Source organism: Lynx rufus, unplaced genomic scaffold, assembly GCF_022079265.1.
Source record: "Lynx rufus isolate CCGP_SWC_20201006 ecotype Redwood Valley unplaced genomic scaffold, mLynRuf1.p SCAF_7, whole genome shotgun sequence".
Taxonomy (NCBI): Eukaryota; Metazoa; Chordata; class Mammalia; order Carnivora; family Felidae; genus Lynx; species Lynx rufus.
This window is the reverse complement of record NW_025814889.1, coordinates 84,748,747-84,764,350: the sequence shown is the minus strand read 5'-3', so window position 1 is coordinate 84,764,350 and position 15,604 is coordinate 84,748,747.

Here is a 15,604-nt window from a genome sequence, read left to right as displayed (position 1 = left end):
AATGCAAACTTTTAAGTAAGGAAGAATTTTAGTATCTTGTTTCCTTAACAAATGCCCCTCATTAACACATTTCATTCATTGCCAAATCCCGCCTCATTTGGCTTTACTTTTCATTTTCTCCTCTGAAAGAGAATATGGTAAGGGAACAAACACAGGATCTGCCTGCATAGATGGACTTGGCCTTCACTGTATTCAACTCCCTAGGCACATGCCGCTCTTGAAGGTTTATTTTCCTTTCTGGAACATGGAAAACAATGCACAATGAGCCTCTTCTTAGGAAGGTTATTCCAAGTAAGTTCTAATGTCTAAGGTGGCAGGTGGCAGATTCTGAGTAACAGGTATGGATTTATGAGACCCTAGGAGAGGTAAAATCTTCCATCTGCTTCTGCCTTTCCCTCATTATTCTATTCCATTCCTCCAGACAATTTAGTCTGTGTTATAATATATACCTGGAAGCAGATTTAGATTGTGTTTCACCAGTGAGTTTTTAAAAAAAATATTTATTTATTTTTTGGGAGAGTGCAAGTGGGGGAGGGGCAGAAAGAGGGGGACAGAGGATCTGATGCAGGCTCTGCGCTGACAGGCTGACAGCAGTGAGCCTGACGTGGGGCTCGAACTCGTGAACCATGAAATCATGACCTGAGCCGAAGTCAGACGTTCAACTGATTGAGCCACCCAGGTGCCCCCCATCAGTGATTTTTCAATCCTTTCAAAAACTTATCAATACCTGGATCCCACTCTCAGATATTTACTTGGGTAGAAAAACTTTTAAAAATATCCCTGGGTGGGGCACCTGGGTGGCTCAGTTGGACTTCAGCTCAGGTCATGATCTCACAGTTCATGGGTTCAAGCCCCAGGTCTGGCTCTGTGCTGACAGCTCAGAACCTGGGGCCTCCTGCAGATTCTGTCTCCCTCTCTCTCTGCCACTCCCCAGCTCACTCTCTCTCTCTCTCTCTCTCTCTCAAAAATAAATAAACATTAAAAATTTTTTTAAATAAATAAAAATACCCCTGGTAATTTTAATGTATGGCTAACAGCGTTGAGAACCACAATCTAGAATGCAACATGTAATGAATCTTGGAAAAACTAACTTTGTTTGGGAAATGCTTTGGTATGTAAGAATTAATGTTTATATTATAAACTGTTGCATGGTCACATATTTTAAGGAAATGTACGTGAGTTTCCTAAATGTTGCAGGTAAAGACCTTGCATTGATGCATTCCTATGTATCCTGTTGTCCTTGTAGAACTTTGGAAAAGTAGAGCATATGAAAGAATAAAGGTAAAATTAATCCACTTTTGGAAACTCAGAAGGAATTACAGAAACTCCCATGGATGCCCTAGGCAGAAGCTGCCAAAAGTGAGTTCGATTCCAACCAGGCTGTTGAAAGAAGTCCCTTTGGATGATATTGAAAAGAATAAGAAAAAGAAGTGGAAGAGAAAAATCATTCTGTATATACCTTGAGTGACCAATTTCTTTAGGGTAACAGGAAGAAGAAATTCATTAGGTGGGGAGTGGGGCTTTAATTTCTTCATGAGATTAATTTCCTAGTCAAGCATGGGAAGCTGGGAAGTTTGACTGGTTATATTATAAAGGGGATATTTTGCCCCAGTGTAATTTAATTAAAATAGTGTCTTGAGAACTTTTGGAAATTTCTGGAGAAAATAAGCAAAAGTATTTATGAAGTTCTTTGCGAATATGACCTGCTCATTTCCTCACCTAAATGAATATACAGAAACAATGATGGGTTGGAGCAGTAGTTTCTCAAAGTACATGCAAGACATCTTAGACTGTGATTGCCTTCTCCTTTAAGGGGGACTTCTCAGGAGGAGTTAGATTAAGTCATTGGATTAAGTAATTTCTTTTAAAAGAAACTCAAGGCAGATAAGGTACAAAAAGAGCCAGTTGTCTGGTGTAAGTCAAGAACATTAATTGGGTTATGGTGCTAAATGCTAGTGGAGTTTTCAGTGAAATGAGAAGGAATCTCTACCTTTGTTTGAGATCTCTCTCTCTTCTGGATCTACCTTACTCTAGCTTACATTCTTACTCTTTCCTTTTGGTTTGCTTTGTCTTTCTTTGCTCTACTTTATCTCTTCCCTTAGTCCTAGTGGAACAAGAGCCAATCATACAGATTCTCCAGAAGGAAAAGCATCTTCCCTTTCAATTCTACAAGTTTTAGAGTTCAAGGGAGAATGGAGGAAAGAAATGGGTGATTTAGAGCTTCTCCACTGTAGGCTGAAATGAGAGCTTTCTTCCTCTCGGATTCATCTTTCCAGACACAAAAGATAATAAAACTCCAGTCAAGAGATGCCTGGGTGGCTCAGTTGGTTAAGCATCTGACTTTGGCTCAGGTCATGATCTCAGGGTTCGTGGTTCAAGTCCTGCATCGGGCCCTGTGCTGACAGCTCAGAGTCTGGAACCTGCTTTGGATTCTGTGTCTCCCTCTCTCTGCCCCTACCCCACTCACACTCTGTCTCTCTCTGTCTCTCAAAAATAAATAAATGTTTAAAAAAATTTTCTTTAAATAATAATAAAACTCCAGTCAAAAAGAAGGTGTGACCCTGGGGAAGGAGTCAAGAGAGTCCTTTGGCCTGCTCCTAGTCAAAGCTCTTGGGATAGATACACAAATGGAATCACTAAGATTCCCATTTCATCTATTCCAGTTCACTGCATTTAGAAACAAGGTCTTCATGATAGGAAACTAGAGAAATGGTGGGGCCAGATCCCCAAGTAAACTGAATGTAGAGCTTCTTCACAAAACCACAATATTAGCAGTACTGGCTGAAAAATGCAGAGATTGGGATCTTGGCCATTTCTAACCCTATCAGTGATATATGCAACAATTAGCAATCATTGTTGGTGCCCTCTATTTTCACCAATACTTCCTTATCCCTGCTCCTTGCTCATCTGGAGTTGTCAGGTTTACTAAAACCCATGCCTTATATTGCATTAGATTGCTATATCAAATAAATGTTTTGACTTGTCTTTTCTGCCTGTCCTAGTTAGCCTACTATTTCTAAGCACTGATTTGAATGACTTTTTTTACCTAAAAAAAGCTAGAGACTCTGTAATTTTTGTTAAAATGCAAAATTCTATATGTCTTTCCCTATATTTTACCTGTGGATATCTGAAATCCTACACATCCTCTGATGTTGGCTAAAAATATAACAATAAAAGGACAAATATTCTTTGTAAGATGTAAATTAAGAACCAAAGCTCAGAGGTCACTGAGCACTGATTTCTAGAATCTGGTACCAGACTATTACTCGTTGTTGTTGTTGTTGTTGTTGTTGTTGTTTAACTTACTAGAGGGTTGGTTTAATATAAAAGGATGTAATTCGGGAATAGGTAGATGGCAGAGGTGCAAGGGCCAGTATGTGGGAAGGGGCTTGGAGTTTCCACATCCTCTGGGTCCCTTCCATGTGTTCCCCAACCCGGAAGCTCTACTCTTACCTTTAAAAAGTCAATTTTATTTTTCTGAATTATGCAGTAATAATAAGGTGAAAGCAACGCTTGGTTGTTTTGTTTGCTTATTTGTTTTAACAAGCTCCCATTTTATTTAATTTGTCATTATCCACCTCAGAGTAGAATAAAGGCAGATATTTTTCATGGTACTGTAGACTAAATTACAAATGAATGGGAACATTAGCAAATGAGAACATTGCAGTTATTTCATTATAATGTGATTCAATTTCCCTCTCCAAATGTTTGTTTTACACCTCAGCTCTCTAGGAAAAGGGCACAGAGGCCAATTGGATAAGTTAGCAGCCCAAACTTTCATTTCATATCAACAACGATGAAAATACGTCACTCAGGACCAAAAATGAAGGGACCTGGGTTGGTTAAGTATCTCACTTTGGCTCAGGTCATGATCTCAAGATTCATGAGTTCAAGCCCCGCATCAGGCTCGCTGCTGTCAGTGTGGAGCCTGCTTCCTATCCTCTGCCCCCCTCTCTCACTGCCTCTCCCCCGCTTGTGCTTGCTCTCTCTCTCAAAAATACATAAACATTTAAAAAAAAAGACCAAAAATGAAGTATAAGTGAAAGATTGGAAGATACATTTCCTAGCAGGGACTCTTTTAAAAATTTACAATATTTGAATACCTTCCAAATTTAAGGGTCAAAGTGTCAAAAACTGTGAAAGGTCAGATTTTTTCCCTACTTGTAAGGTAACAACTTACCCAGGCACAGTTATCATAGATGCTGGTAGACACCTATGAGATGCCTGGGTCAGAGACAAAAGACTTTATAACTCACAGCACTTTATGTCTGTGCCCCCCTTTCTCCCGCCCACACATGGCACGGAGGCAACAGGTAACTGTTGAGGTGGATGCTGGGCATGCAGTGGGTTTGCATTACAGCTGAGGAATCCCAAATCTTTTATTATTATTCTAGCAAGTAAACAAACCTAGTTGTGTGTGTGTGTGTGTGTGTGTGTGTGTGTGTGTGTGCGTGCACACACACACACACACTCCATAGAGAAATATTATTCCTATCTTCTAAGGCTGTTCTCTATACAAACATCCTTGAAAAGATAATCCAACACAAAAGGCTGCCAGTGCCCCCACTAACAAGACATGCAGAGAGATCCACGGAGGATGGTCCCCCAACGCGAAGGTTATTATGAAGCATCCCATCAAAGTCTGTTCTAGTTCACATATTAATGAATGAAAGCATGTATTTGTTTATTCCCTAGTAACCCATCTCTTCCCAATTAGACTATGAAATTCCTACAAGGAAGAGATGGTCTGGTTTGTTTTCATATCTCCACGGCATAGCCCAGAACTCTGCACTTCATAAGTGCCTAATAAATGTGTAATAAATGAGAAAATGATTGGGATCACACAGCAAAATTTACTTTATGATATACCTAAAGATGAAAGTATGTCGCATTAGGGAGAAATTTATTTTAATACTCATTCCTTATTATATTCAGGAATAAACTGATCCTTAATAGATATGGGTACCCATGTGTACCAAAGCCTCTAGACAAAAGTTTTCATTAAATTTTTCTTCAAAGCTATTTTATGAGTATGTCTTAGAATAGGGAGCTTTTCCCAGGCAAAATGGTTAATTAGTGTGCTGTGAACGTAGCTAAAGTAGTTCCTTGGCCTGGGTCTCATCTCAGTATTTATGGAATCCTCTTAATGGCAGGCAGTTAAATTGAGTATGTCTTATACGGTTTTGTGTAGCCACTGAAAGTGATTACTGGGAAATACTGAATTAACTAGGAGAGGAAGTCAGAACATTTTAACATCTAGTCCTCAAATTTTGCCCCTTGCCTCCCAAGACAGTGCTGTTCTGTTAGATTTACTTAGTTTCCATTCTTGTGGGTCATCTTAAGGATATATGGGTGTTGATCATCATGTATACAAAATAACAAAAATAATAACACGGCCTGTCTTAAAATAGTCTCCAAGTCTTAGAGCATCTAGTGAAGTAATGCCAGGACTTACACACATGAACTCAGAATAACTGCCAGGGCCCGGCCCAGAGAGCAGTCAGGATGGGCACAGACATAGGACAGGAGTAAAGAGGACACCCACATGGGGCGCCTGGGTGGCTCAATTGGTTGAGCGTCTGACTCCGGCTCAGGTCATGATCTCGCAGTTCGTGAGTTCAAACCCCACGTCGGGCTCTGTGCTGCCAGCTCAGAGCCTGGATCCTCTTTCAGATTCTGTGTCTCCCTCTCTCTCTGCCCCTCCCCCTTCTAATGCTCTGTCTCTCTCTGTCTCTCAAAAATGAATAAACATTAAAAAAAAATTAAAAAAAAAAGAGGACACCCACATGAACCCATGTAGCTGTGTCTGCAATGCCTTTAATGGACTGATAATACACAGTAGCATTCATCCTTGAGCTGGCAAAAATCAAGCTGGCAAGGGGCAGGAATTCCATTAGAAAATACCACCATGGGGGCGCCTGGGTGGCTCAGTCTGTTAAGCATCCAATTCTTGATTTCGGTTCAGGCCATGATCTCGTGTTTCATGAGTTCAGGCCCCGTGTTGGGCTCTGTGCTGGCAGTGCAGAGCCTGTTTGAGGTTCTGTCTCTCCCTCTCTCCCTGCCTTTCCCACACTCTCTATCTCTTTCAAAATAAATAAATAAACCTAAAAAAAAAAAAAATACCACCCTGACTTAGAGGAGATCTGTGTTCAGAGTCCAGCACCTCTGTTTCCCTATGTGAGTTAAATAATCTGTAAAATAATCTGTAAAAATGGGTTAGTTAAATAATCTGTAAAAACGGATGTAATATCCATCTCACAGGGTATGCTTCAGGCATTAAGTTAATTAGTATATGTAAAGGGCTTCACGTGCCATGATATGAATGGTGGTTATTATCATTGCTATAAAGACACAGTATAAAGGCAATTTGGTCAAATCAGTAGCATGACAGAGTGTAGCCCACTCCAGGCCTTCACTGAAAAACAAAGCAGACTACAGATTTTGGTAAAAATGATAAAAGGGCTACCAAATAAAAAAGCAAGAACCAATCAGATATCCCTCTACAAACATTGTACTAGCCACAAAATGTCTGAGGATTAACTGTAATATGTGAGCTATGTGAATTTCAGATTGCAGAGCAGATAGTCTTCTAGAACTGCAGTGGCATTAACTTTTTTTTAAATTAATTTTTGAGCAAGTGTGTACTCCTAGAAGCCTGGCATCCTGCATTAAGGCACCAGGTTAAACACAGGGCTCCTCAAAGATGACTTATCTCTCCTGTGACTCTTACTATTTTACCCTTTCCCACCTCCACTGAAACCTTGAGAACACACAAATGAGATGATAAAAAGAAACTAACTGAAGTCTCTGGGTGTAATTATAACTCTAAATACAAGTAGCATTTTTTTCCCATTAATACAAGTGGAAAAACTTTGTGGAGATACTAAATGATTATCACCTTTTAAATAACCTTTCTTAATGTGTGAAATAAATAGGGTATCGTTGGTTGAAAAATAATTCTTTGGCTCACCTAAGAAATTTCTGTACGTTTTGGTAGTTAAGGATGTAAGTTATTCTTGGATGCTTTGCAAAGGGCCTAGCACATAGTGTATGATTAATAATTGCTGAATGGAAGGAAGAAAGAAAGGAAGGAAGAAGGGGGAGGGAATAAGGAAGAAGGAAGGAAAAAATAAGAAAGGAAGAAAAACAAGGCACAAGAGAGGGAAGGAATGAGAAGAGAAGGGAGAATGAAAGATATGAGGACAAGAAGGAGGAAGGAAGGAAGGAAGGAAGGAAGGAAGGAAGGAAGGAAGGAAGGAAAAGAGGGAGAAAAGAGAGGAAGAATGAAGGAAGAAAAAAGAAAGGAAAGAAGCAAGGAAGGAGGAAGAGAAGGAAGACAAAAAACTCATATCATAGAGAATGTTAAAGAAATGCAAACTTAGTTATTGATTAAGAAAGTTGAGGGGCGCCTGGGTGGCGCAGTCGGTTAAGCGTCCGACTTCAGCCAGGTCACGATCTCGCGGTCCATGAGTTCGAGCCCCGCGTCAGGCTCTGGGCTGATGGCTCAGAGCCTGGAGCCTGTTTCCGATTCTGTGTCTCCCTCTTTCTCTGCCCCTCCCCCGTTCATGCTCTGTCTCTCTCTGTCCCAAAAATAAATAAACGTTGAAAAAAAAAAAAAAAGTTGATCAAGAAGATGAAAAACTGAAATCACAGAGAACGTTAAAGAAATGCAAACTTAGTTATTGATCAAGAAAGTTGATCAAGGAGATGAAAAACTCATCACAGAGAACGTTAAAGAAATGCAAACTTAGTTATTGATCAAGAAAGTTAACTTGATGACCTGGTACAACAGCTTGTCTCACTGTGGTCAACATCCAACATCTGCCAGAATCAAAGCAGGGCATTAACCATGGTGTCTTTGAGTTAGCCATTTTGATATCCCTGGGTCTGTGAATGCAATTAACATTTCTTAACCTTATCCTGCCCCTGAGCCTTGACCAATTCCTTTCTCCCACTCTACCCTTCACTTCCTCCTTGCCCTACCTCTCACTCCAAGTGGGTCTCACCCAATGCCTGAGCCATACTCCATTCTGAAGCCTCACCTTTTCTCTGAACCTGAGGGAAATGTTGAGTTAGACGATTAGTTGAGGTGAGATTGTCATATGACCCCATTGCTTAGTAATTTAAAAATCTAAATGTTAAAGAACATCTAAAAAAAAAAAAAAAGAAAAACAACTACATTAAACTGCCCTGGCATCAAAATGCTCCCCTTTCAAAATGGCAGTATTAAATCAGCTACATCCAATCATTTTGTGCTCCTCTTAAGGGGCTCTTGCTTTCTGCTGGGGTCATGTTTTCACCACAATGTCCAACACAGACAACTGATTCTATCTTGCATCATCATTTGGGAGAGACCTTGAAAATTTCTAATTAACTTCCTCTCAACCCATAATTCCAGACAGGTGCCAATTTCATCAGGCCTTTGGCTCACAGAAGGTATCATTTACTTTCGTTGACCAAAGTTATTGAGGATTGATTGTTTCTTCTCTTCTTTTTTTCTTTATTGTGAGTAAAGAGTGCACTATTCCCTCGTATAGGCTCTTACACCACACAAATACACCTTCATCTGAAGTCTTGAAAAGAAAGCATCGACTTTACCATCAGACCTGCTAAGATACCTAACTGATGAGTTACAGACTACTCCCCATGTTTGCATCTCTCAACCGTCTTTCCTCTAGATCTCATTTGTCAGCTGTGCAGTTCCGTCCTTTGATGGTCTTCCATAATCTCCAGATTCCCTCATCTTTCTTTTACCACTCAATGTGGCACCATCAGCACCTTTTTAAGCTCCTCTAATTCATATTGACATGCTCTTCCGTCATCCTTCCAGATTCTTTAATCTCTTCACCCTACTCCTGTACCCAGGAGTATAAGCATAGCACTACTGGTTACCTTCTTTGTACCTACTCTGGCCTCCTGATCTCTAAATTCCCATTTTTCTTAAATCTTTCTGATAGTTTCCTGGGCTTTTCAATAGCTAGTCAATGTTTCTTCTTCCTCCTGACTATTCATCATTTTTACTGCATTTTCACTTCTGTCGAGGCTTTCATTTACTCAACAAAATGTATTGGTTGCCTATTACATACAGAATCCTGCCTATAAAACTTCCATACCAAATATTCCAACAAATTCCTATGCATCATTCATATCTAAACTTGCCATTTCTTTTTGCTTGTTTGCTTTGATTTTTTTTCTCAAAATAAGCTCAGACCATTACGCAAGTGAAATTCCAACAAGTCAGTCTTCTCCAACAGCAAAAAAAAAAACCCTCCAAAAACAAAACAAAAACAAAAATAAACAAAAAACCCCCCAAACCCCTAAACAAACCTGTATAGTTACTCAAAGCTAATTCTGCCAGTGGAGCTGGGGATAGAAGGGAGGGTAAAATCATGGTGGAGAGGCTGGGGTGGGAAGGGGTTGGAGCAAGAGAGGGTCAGGGTCCTGCCTATCAGAGTGGGGCCCTTATGTCCTGCACACTCTCTGTCAGGTGGCCAGGGGGCAGCTCTTGCCTCCCATTGTGTGTGTAGGGGGTGGGGGTCACGCCCCATGTTCCAGTGCCTGGCAGAGCTGGCTCCCTTTAATGGGTAGTGAAGAAGACTGGGCTGGCTGGAAGGAGGCGAGGACCCTGCTGATCTTAAATGTGGTGACTCCTGTCCTTCCCGCTTCCTGGGAAAGTAGGAAGGGGACTGGAGAAGGCCTGGGAGCTTGAGGGGAATGAACAAAGGCACAGAAACGTGGGGGGTCGGGATGGGGGACATGCGTAGGCTGATCAGTGTTAAACATGCCATTTCTTGGTAAATACACACTGTGTGGCTATATGGTCAGTTACAGGAAGACAGCCTTACTCACAGTGGCCACAGATATTCCAATTCACTGGAATAGTTAGGGTAGCGAATATAGAGTGAATATGCGAAATTACCACTGCAAATGCACAGCTACTTGCTGAAAGAATGAGGAACGTCTGGGGCGGTGGGCGAGGAAAATCCAGGCTGAAATGGGCAGCACAACTCCACGCGTTCTTTCAGAACTGCCCTTGCTCCACAGCGGAGCATAACCCTGATCCAGCTTCAAAGGTCAAAACAATTAAGAGAGTAATTGACATCATACCTTCATTTCACCATAAATTCCCTAAGTCTGTGACTGCCAGATTGCTTTTCAAATTCTAGTCATCCCGGTCCCCGGAGCATAGTGGAGGACAAGTTTTAATAAAAGGTTTAAGAATAAGGGAAGGAAGGAAAACAATCAGAACACGAGAAAAAGAATTATGGAAATCTGGCCATGGGGTTTATGCAGAAAGACCTTTATTTTGCTTTGTGCTGTGTTGACTTGTATGAGAAATTCAGTTTATGAGCATCTCAATTTAGGAGACTTTCATTCTCTCTTAAAGAGTACTCGGCAGCTAAACCAATTGCTGTTACAGTTCAAGAAGGGGAATGTCGAAGTCAGATCTCCCCCTCAAAATACTTCCAAAATTCAAAAAAAAAAAAAAAAAGGAAGGCATAAAAAATAAAAACCCACTTCACCAAAAGGACAATTTGGGATGTATAAAAGAACAGTTTGTACTTTTGCTGAGTTCAGAAAAGATTCATTTAGAGGGCGACTATGAAATCGAGTAGCGAACCAGCAACTTAGTTAAATTGCTGGCTGGAGGGCAAGCCCGCTCTCCCGGCAGCTTTTATCCTTTGCAGCCCTCATCCCCAGCCCGCAGCAGCCAGCCGAGGCGCGTGCTGCGGTGCGACACTGCCATCTACAGGACCTGCCTCGCCCACGCGCGACACCCCGGGTCGCGCGACACCCCGGGTCCCGCCACACCACCCGCCCCGCGTCTCGCCTCGCGTGCTATCTTTACTAGCAGACGATAGTTAATTTTTCATCAGAAGCAACGACTCTGTGAAAAGCCCAGGTTGTTGTTTAATTAACATCAGCAATAAATGGGCTAAATAACCTTAAGGGGCACATTTTCTTGTAGGGAAGGCTGTTTTTAAATGGCGAAGAAGTTCCTTTCGGGGGTGGGGGGGAAGAATCAGGAATATATTTACTGTATTGTTCTTGACCGTCAAAGTAGTTATGCAAGCAGCAAGACCTTAGCCAGGAGCAGAACTTTTCCTTGACCTCGGTTCCTCATGTTCCTCAAATTAAGAGTTCATTTTCTTCCAAGAACCTGTAGAGTCGTGTGCATAGGATTCCTTTTGGGGGAGAAAAAAAAGCACACTAGTATATTTGCTATTTGAAATATGATTAGAGGTTTCTATCTTTACAGCACAGCTTAACCCAAGGTGATTTACTTAGTGTTAAAACCCAAATGATGGTTTGGGGTCTATTCAGCAGGTGATGACTCACGCAGAGCAATACGAAATTATTCTAGAATCGAGCCTCCTACGAGGATATTTCTAGTACTTATTTTTATTATTTCCTTAGACAGAGCAGGATAAACTTCTCATACATGGCCTAAGATGACCAATACACAAGAAAAGGCTCATATCAGAGGAAACAAAAGCTCCCGGACTACATTAGCTGGTATTGTCTCTTCTCTGATAGATAGTAAGTCTGCATGCATGGTTTGAGAAATCAGACAGTGGCACACTAAAACATTCCAGAATCCTCTCCTTCTCCACGTAGACAAATGCTCCAAAGACAACGGTTTTAAGACATTTCAGAGGCATGTTTAAAAGGATGCAGAGGGCACAGAAAATGTGAGGTTTATTTCCCTGCTTTCTGGTTCGTCAACTGCAGTAGCAACACTGACTTATTGAAAATGATATGAAAATCAGAAGGATAATTAGAGCTCATTTCTTCTTGAAGCAACAGCCTGAAATTTTCATTGAATTTACACAAATTATAGAAAAATCAAACTTGGCATTATCTCATCCTCAAATGTCTTGTTCATACCAAGAAGGTCGGTCTTCTCAGCCAGTCGGGGGTGGGGAAGTAGAGGAAAGGCACAATGCCATCTAAGTTTATTGCTGCTGCTTCCTACCATTATGTTTCTTCCCTCTGTTTCATCCTTCTTATTTTTTCATTTACTTTACCTAGCTCTATTGTTTGTATCTCTGAAAGGAACTCAAAATCCTTTTGGGGATAAAGTGAGAGTAAAAATAAATAGGTACATAAACTTTGCTACTGCAGTTTATGACCATCTTTTACGCTTTTCACTCTTAATCTGTCTGGAATCCTCTAGATCTGTCCAAATGGACAAAACCAAGCACATTGATTATGAATTCTTTCCCATGACTGACCCCATGTGGTCCAATGTGTAGCTTCCCTTGCCTGGGCGACAGGCCAGGTGGGTAGCCAGCTTGCCATGGCCCCTGTACAAGGAGTTTTAGCAGGACGTTCGGAAGCAGAGTCTCTCTTTATCTGTGCATTTCTTTCCTGGGGCTGCCAAAATAAATTACCACAAATTGGATGGCTTATAACAACAGAAATGTATTCACTCACAGTTCTGGAGGCCAGAAGTCTGAAATCAAGGTGTCTGCAGGGTCATGCTTTCTCTGAAGGCTCCAGCTTCTGATGTTGCCAGCATCTTTGCTGTTCCTTGGCTTAGAGATGCATCACTCCAACTCTTAAAAACTGAGAATAAACTGAGGATTGATGGGGGTGGGAGGGAGGGGAGGGTGGGTGATGGGTATTGAGGAGGGCACCTTTTGGGATGAGCACTGGGTATTGTATGGAAACCAATTTGACAATAAACTTCATATATTGAAAAAAAAAAAGAGATGCATCACTCCAACCTCTGCCTCTGTCTTCACATGGCGCTCTCCTCTCTGTCTCTGTGTCCAAGTACCCCTCTTCTTAGGACACCACTCATTGGATTAAGGTCCACCTTAATTCAGTATGACCTCATTTAAACTTGATTATATCTGCAAATACCTATTTCCAAATAAAGTATCATTCTCAGATACCAGGTGGGTGTGAGTTTGGAGTGCGGGATGGGGAGGACACTATTTGATCCAGCACAGCATGTTTAATTTGAATAATGGTACCTTCTTGAGAGAGCTCTTGTGACAAGGACACAGGACTCCGTGTGGCACAAACTGAGCATGAATTTAAGGGAAGTTTTCATTAAAATCCAGCCATACCTGCACTTCTCATAACATTGTCTACAGTGGTGAAGGCTCTATCAAGAATGCAAGCTCAAATGGTCTTTTTCATTTCCATTTTTGTATGTTTCTCTTAAAAGAAAGCTTTACTGGTTTACTTTCAATATTGTACATTGTTTTCCAAAATAAATTATGCAGGTCTTCTATTTACATATATTAAGCAAAATACTTCTCTACAGAAGACAAGGGACTGCACTAATTATTTGACACTTGTGGTAGGAGAGCAGGTGAGGTTATGTTACCAGATGCTTGCTACAGGCTGGGAGCATTTGCTGTGACACCCAACTGCTCTTTTGAGTTTGGTTTTCCTTTTATCCCCACCTCCTTCTCATTCTTGTCCTATTGCTTCCAGAGACTGTGAGTAGGGCACTAGTTTTTGCTTCCTCCTTCAATAATCCAGAGAAGCTAGTGAAAGCTTAAAGACGATAGGGCAAAGCTAACATGAAGAGACATGTTTGGATACCATTCAGAGCAACACTGAAGAATTATTCAACTCAAGCAGACTCAAAGCAGAACCTCCATGGAGAGAGAAAGCGAAATAAGAGATTAGTCAGTCCATTTGATGTTCTTGTTAAGCTAACAGCCTTTCTCACCGTCATACATTCTCCAGAGTTTAGTATGGAATGAATTCTGGATGGTCATTTAAAGAACATCAGCTCCAGGCTTATCATGGTTCAACAAAAATTCTACTTTTAAAGTATTTTAACATGTGTCATTTCCTCTGTTAGGTGTATACAGGCTTTACCCGGCCGGGATAAATGCCCTCTGTGTTCAAAACACAGCAAAACAAATTCTTGCATCTTGGAAGCCATTCCTGACATTCTTGATGCAGACCATGTTGATGACAACACAGGCACGTATGCACTGGTTCCTGTTACCAGTGTGTCCATAAGGTGCATGGGGCATGCAGAGGACCTTTGTCAACATGGTCTCCTCCCACCACATGCTTGTTGTCTGAGTCAGCAGGACACACGTGGTGGGAAAAACTAGAACTTTCTTCTTTTAGGAGGGAAATTTGGAAGCAAAAGCTGATGTTTCCCACCTGGGTGGTATTGGCAGAGTCACATATCTAATACAACCTCTTGTAATTCAAGCCAGAGCCAGAAACAACACAATAATATGGGGATCTATAATTAACAACTGGTAAGATTAGAGTTACTTTAAGAGGAAGAAGTCATTCTTCAAATGAGAGACGACTATATTGTCTCTAACAGAAGCTAATGCTCACATCAGTGAGGAACATCCCCTTGCAAAAAAAAAAAAAAAAAACCAAAAACAAAAAAAAACCCCAGAGTGAATCATACTCTTGTCTCTGGCTGATGAGAAGACTGGGATGGAATTGGAATGCCTCACCTTGAAGCTGAGGACACTTCAGCCTCAGGACCTCACAAACACTGGGAGTTACTGAGAGATGCAGTGTTCTAGGTGGTTAGGAAAAGCCAGGTTGCAATAAGGAAGCATTTCCATGTAAGCATTTCTGGAAAATTGCCTACAAAGATCTCAAGAAATGCTGGGTCTCCAAGTCTTCAATAATTAGTTGTGAATTCTTTTCTTGTTCAATCATTTGCCTACTTTTTTATTCATAATTTTGTCTTCATCTTCTAAAAATTAGCGCCTAAAAATTGGGTTAGCGGAGGCAAACAGCCACGGCTGGAGGGTGTGGTAGGGAAATAGATTCTCTCCTACTGTCAAGTGCAACAGAGACCATGTAAAACGATAACTAAGTATGTAGAGGTGGTGATTGAGAAGAGTGGGCATTCACCTGCACACTCGTCTTTCAAAAGCCTTAAACAGTAGGTCTTCTCCTTTGATGGACCAAGGGTAAAGTAAAACTGTCCCTTTCATACTCTTTGGAGCTCTCATTGATCCTTCATTTAAAAAAAATAATTAAAAAAAATTTTAAACCTGTGAACTTCCACCGTAGGACCTGTGGATGAAGCAGGAGATCCTCAGGGAGGGATGGTAACTGCTCCTGAACTGGTGTAAGGGGCTTCAGTGACCTTGGGGCTGGAAAGACATGTCCTGGTGAATTCTTAAACCAATTTCCCATTGGTTTTGGCATCAATGAGAGCCTTTCATGGCCCTGTAGCCAAGAAAATCCTAAAGCAAGAGAAACATTAAGAATTAATTCCCAAGTAGCTCAATAAGTTGAGCATCTGACTCCTGATTTCAGCTCAGGTCATGATCCTAGGGTCATGGGATTGAGCCCTGCAACAGACTCCATGCTGAGCCTGCTTAAGATTCTTTCTCTCTCTCTCGGGCGCCTGGGTGGCTCAGTTTGTTAGCTGACCGACCTCAGCTCGGGTCATGATCTCACGATTCATGGGTTTGAGCCCCACATCGGGCTCTGTGTTGACAGCTCAGAGCCTGGAGCCTGCTTCGGATTCTGTATCTCCCCCCTCTCTTCCCCTCCCCTGCTCACGTTCTGTGTCTCTCTGTCTCTCAATAATAAATAAATGTTAAAAAAAAAATTCTCTCTCTTCCTGTGCCCCTCTCCCCTGCTC